Source organism: Egretta garzetta, unplaced genomic scaffold, assembly GCF_000687185.1.
Source record: "Egretta garzetta isolate BGI_Z169 unplaced genomic scaffold, ASM68718v1 scaffold136, whole genome shotgun sequence".
NCBI classification, from domain to species: domain Eukaryota; kingdom Metazoa; phylum Chordata; class Aves; order Pelecaniformes; family Ardeidae; genus Egretta; species Egretta garzetta.
In genome coordinates this window covers 5,902,947-5,907,598 of record NW_009260066.1, presented here as the reverse complement: position 1 = coordinate 5,907,598, position 4,652 = coordinate 5,902,947, and positions in this window count along the sequence as shown.

The window sequence follows — 4,652 nt, the reverse complement described above, 5'->3', positions numbered from 1 at the left end:
GTTCGGGGCCTATGGTCTTTATGAAACGTAAAGCACGTTGCGTTTGACTCTTCCAAAAAAAAAAGCTGAATACCTTGAGAAACGCTAAATGACGTTGTAACTTGCTTCTGAAAATTGAATGTGTGATACTTAAAAGCTGTTGAAATGGTTAAAATTTGTGTAATTATTCTAACGGTATATACATATATATTTAACTCTTTTAAAAAGGACATTGTCTGATGTTATTTTTGTATGTAGACATATATACTTCACAAAAAAAGAGTGCAAATGTCTTTTCCCCAAGGTTTTAGTGAAGCGTAATCTTATTTGTTTGGCTTTCACTTTATGCGGAAGCACTTCCCCCCCCATCATACCCAACAAAAAGGGAGCCCAAGGTTTGAGCTCTGTCTAAAGCATGGGGGAGTGGAAATTGATAGCCTTCTTAATAGATATAAATTCTGGTGAAAAAAAAAAGTTGCAAAATAAAAAGCATCTCTCTCTAAAAATTGTGAAAGAGAGTATCTTCTGTAATATGTTTCTTCTTTCACAGGTCACTGCGCTCCTGCCTGTACTATCTGAACATATTCTTCACTGGTGTTTGTACTGATAGGTCGTGACATACCCAGTTCTTGTTAGCAGTGCCCATCTCCAAGCTGAAGCAAAATTGGGCAAAAGTGGGCAGGGCAGATGTAGCAACACAGCACTTCAAAGACCTGCTATCTCTCAGAGCATAGTCTCTGGCTTTGGATAAATCCATGCACACCAGTGCATTTACATGAGGAGCGTTTAATCGGTGGGTAGAATTCTGTCATAAATGAAGCTAAGAGCTTTATATCTCGGCCTCATTTGGCCGGAGGAAGAAATACAAAAAGTTAGCCTGGGAAGCAAAAAAGCCATTCAGCGAAGAGGCCCGGAACAAACTCCAGCGTGGTTTTCCCTTTCAGCCTGTGGAATAGCGTGCTGCTATTTGCGTAGCAGTCCAGACAGCATTCTTGATAGCCAAGGGTTCATAGTGGGCAATCACGGATCTGGGGTGGCAAGCGGTAAAGTCAGAATGGCTGAAGAAATACGTATCACTGAAGCTTACACCAGTTACCCAGAGGAAGCCAAATCTGGATGTTAGATTGCTTTACTGCTTGCTCATACATTAACACCGCGCTGCGTTGCGTGGTGTCATCATACCTCCAAGCCAGTCGATGCTTCTACGGAGTACGTACAGGCAGAATACCCTTCCCTGCCCCTCTCCTATATTCCTACGTAAAGACGATAAAAGTCATTGTTACCTGCCTGCCCGCCTGCAGTGTGCAGGTGCGGTAAGCCTGGAGGAGGAGCAGTAGTAGGCTTCCCACCTGGTGGTTCAGCGACACAAGTAGCGGCAGGAGCTACTTGTGCTTTGCTCTGCCGAGAGGAGGAACGCGCAGGAAGGCGCCACCAGGGACTACACCCCTCTGCGCGAGAAAAGGCATCTAAATTTACAACGGAAATAAAAAAATAGGCTTCGTTGTATGATTACAGGTTAAAGTAGAAACCAACAGTGTTATAAACCTGCGCTTTGCTTTTGCTGTGCTGTCCGAAACTGTTTCCAGTACACGGTTCCTCCAGCTTTCATTGGATGGGCTAATCTCACCAATCTAAAAACTGACTTTGTCTGTGTGTGTTCCCATATGTGCCCAACAGTGTCCTGGGAAGGTTACAAGGCACTCGACAGCAATTAAAATTGGAAAGCCAAAACCAACCAAAGAACCTTGACCCAGGGAGAAGAACTCAGGAAAGGTCCTTGGCCAACGCTTCTGCGACTCTGCCAGAGCTAGAGAGTAAGATATTTCCCAGCAGTTTGATCCCGATGTACACAGCAATACACTTCCAATCATCAGACTGGCAAGGACACAATACATTTTTAACATGGCTTTACATTTTCACACTGATTTTGTGCCGTATGATTTGCTGTGACATGCGCAAACGCCACTTGAACTTGCATGAAATCTGCCCAAGCAAAAATACTGCTTCAAAAATGTTTGGATTAATTTCATTGACAAAGCAGCTCGTTGCTTTACATCAGGAGGTTCTGATACTTGATCTCATTCTGAACAGCCAGGATGAGGTTTGTCATCTCCTGGATCCTCAAGCCCAGCTTGGGACAAGGGAACAGTAGAGCGGTTTCAAATACTAAGAAAACTAGGAATAGAAAAGGAAACAGTCACTCAAAGGGAAGATATGGCTGGCAGGCAACCCCACAAGTGGCTTTCATACAGCAATGGATGACTTTGAAAACTAATTAAAAGCTGAGGGTATAGCTAATAATAAAGCCTTCAAGTGTAGGCCGCCAATAAACAATAATTTTCCTTATTAAGCCGGCAATACATAGGTGCGAGGAACATGCTAGTGATACTCTAATTTATCCACTCAACTCATAAGAGGTAATTTTAGAAGGGGTTTTGCCAGCTTTGAAGGTGCAAGGGTTTGCGAGTCACAGCTACCATACCCAAAATCAGGTATTAATTTTTAGCTGTTATAATTTCAGCCTGTCTTCTGAGTTTCGAATTCTTGACATTTCCATTTCATGTGCAATACGAGCACCGCTGCCAGCTTTACTAAATTTGCAGACAGTGACATTTTGGTTTCTGGAGCACAGCTTTTGCCATAGCATCCCATTAAGAACAGCACCAGTCCCACTAGGAATCTGTCTGCTTGGAGACCTTCTGCCCTGAAGATCTTACAGTTTGGCGCAAAGACTAAGAACGTCACTACAGACACCGAGGGCTGTAGGTGGGAAGACACACTCCCTGCCGACACTTGCATATATGAGACTGGCTGGGAATAATCAAATTTAGAGGCAGAGCACACAGGGGTGTACTTGGTCCTGTGGATGTTGTAGCTCCTAATTGCCCTTACTTTTTCAAACCCACCTTCACGGGTCACTTAACCAGGTTAGGCACGGGAAGTGGTTACAGCAGACCTGGCTGCGTGCTCCCTTCTAGAAACACCATGGTGATCAGCAGAAGAGGGAGGAGTCGTGGAATCCCAGGATGGCAGGGGTTGGAAGGGCCCTGGGGAGCTCACCCAGTGCCACCCCCCTGCCCAAGCAGGTTCACCCAGAGCAGGGGGCACAGGACAGCGTCCAGGCGGGGGTTGAAGATCTCCAGAGAAGGAGACTCCACAGCCCCCCTGGGCAGCCTGGGCCAGGGCTCGGGCACCCTCACAGTCAACAAGTTCTTCCTCCCGTTCAACTGGAACCTCTTCTGCTTCAGTTTGTGCCCATGGCCCCTTGGCCTGGCGCTGGGCACCACTGAGAAGAGTCTGGCTCCATCCTCATGACCCCCACCCTTGAGATATTTGTACGTGGTGATGAGATCCCCTCTCAGCCTTCTCTTCTTCAGGCTGAACAAGCCCAGCTCCCTCAGCCTTTCCTCGTAGGGGAGAATCTCCAGAGTCCTACCTCTACCCCCAGCAGGCCACACACAGGAGGAGAGCTGCTATGTGTGTTAGGTAACTAAAGGCTGGAGGAAAGTGCTTAGTCAGATGTGCTTCTCATTACAGAAGCTCACAGCAAAGCTCCTCAGCCTTGGAGGTAAGAAGGCCATTTTCCAGCTCATCTGTTAAGTTTAGAAATAGAGACCCAAACGTGGATCTCCAGTTCCTAGAAGCATACCCAGAGGGTCATTCACTATCAGGTATTTTGAGTTTACCTGCCGGGGAGTAGCAAGGACAGGGGTGCTCCGTGTGGGAAGACAACCTGGAAACCAAGGGCAACCTCAATGCAGGCAGGGATAGCGACCTCCCCACGGGCTGCAGGGGTGGTGACAGGGGTGGTGACAGTAACCGGACCCGTCAGCTGCCCAGCAACTAGCAGACAACTCCAAAGTGATGACTCGAGTTCAAGGCCAGGCCACAAAGCCCAGTCAATAAGCCAGCAACAGCAGCACACAGCACGAGGGCAGCTCTACCTCCAACGCGGCTCCGGCAAGGACCAAAGGACGGTGGGCTGAGCTCCAGGACCAACCTGCAGAGGGGGTGTGGGTGGGGGTCCCAGGTGAGACAGGGCAATTTGGGGCTGCTGGCGCACTCGGGACCCTGACCCTTCCTCCTCCTCACTCCAGAGGAGCAGTCTCACCATTCACTTAATGCTCTTCTTCTGGGCATGTAAGTATGTTGTATGAAGCGCAAAAACCTTACTTTGCGGGTGTATTTGCTGGTTTGCTTACTATACAGTACTTACTGCCCCGATGGAAGAGGCAGCACGGACTGCCTGCAGAGCTACCGGCACAGAGTCCCGAGTACCAGGATTCAGGACCTGTACCCAACTCCGCTCTTCAAACTGGGAAAAAACCTACCAGATTTGAATGCAAACATACAAATTGCTCAGAGGAATACATCTAATTTCAGACATAGCCAAACAGCAAGGAGTGAAGTGAAACACCTCCAATCAAAAATCTCAGCACAGCGCAGGTTGGGTGTCAAACCTGCCAGTAATCTATGCTTTTAGTTACAAAGCTACCATCTGCTAACAGAGGTCATAGAATCATAGAATGTTTGGGGTTGGAAGGGACCCCTAGAGGTCATCTAGTCCAACCCCCCCGCAGTGAGCAGGGACACCGTCAACTAGATCAGGTTGCTCACAGCCCCGTCCAACCTGGCCTGGAATGTTCCCAGGGATGGGGCCTCCACCCCCTCTC